We start from the raw sequence: 868 nt of genomic DNA, 5'->3' as shown, positions 1-868 counted from the left end.
CAAAAACTTTGTCTTCAAAATAAGGGTGCGTCTTATATTCCGAAAAATAGTGTAAGTCCTAGTGCTAATTTTAGACTACAACAGAAACTGTACTTACAGAAATTGGATGTCAACATTCAAATATTGTTTTAGGAAATAGAGTAGGATATTTCAAACTGAACGAATGAAAAAAAAATTACTTACTTGTAATCTAATCAGTAGTCGTTGATTATCAATTTGATTAAGTTTATGGCATGTATGTTGGTATAAAGTAAGCATCAACTTAAGTCATTCTTTTATACTCTATATTCACTCTTGTGACTGATTGGGGGAAGTTTTTGTAGTAATAATTTCTTTGTGATAAACATTTGTAAGTCAACTTCTACAGTCTTCAACAGATAAGCAGCAAATTTCGTATAATCAAGATATACAGCAAGGTTAAACAAAATGTTTCGGATTTTTTTAGAGATCTGTAGGATATCCACAAGCGTAATAAAACTTTGATGTAGTCTACGAAAGGAACAAAAACAGTAACAACAATGCAAAAATTATTAAAGAATTAATAAAACATACAAAAACCCAACCAGTTTCGACAGGCTAATCTTGTCATTCTCAAGAAACGGAGAATAAATGTTCTTGAGTACAGAGCAGAGTTCAGATTCTATTTCGTTATCGAACATGCTTTCTCGGTATTTCTACAGGACCTCTTATGTTGCAATTATGAGAGAATTTGTGTTCTGCAATGACTGATTGATCGAAATTAATTTTATGGTTGCTTGTGTGAACACGTAACGTAGAGCCGAATTTCCAACTTCTTGGTTTGTTTGTTATGAATTTCGCGCAAGACTACACGAGGGCTATCTGCGCTAGCCTTCCCTAATTTAGCAGT

This window comes from Limulus polyphemus, unplaced genomic scaffold (assembly GCF_000517525.1).
Source record: "Limulus polyphemus unplaced genomic scaffold, Limulus_polyphemus-2.1.2 Scaffold2436, whole genome shotgun sequence".
NCBI classification, from domain to species: Eukaryota; Metazoa; Arthropoda; class Merostomata; order Xiphosura; family Limulidae; genus Limulus; species Limulus polyphemus.
The sequence above is the reverse complement of the archived record's forward strand: the minus strand, read 5'-3'. Positions refer to the sequence as shown.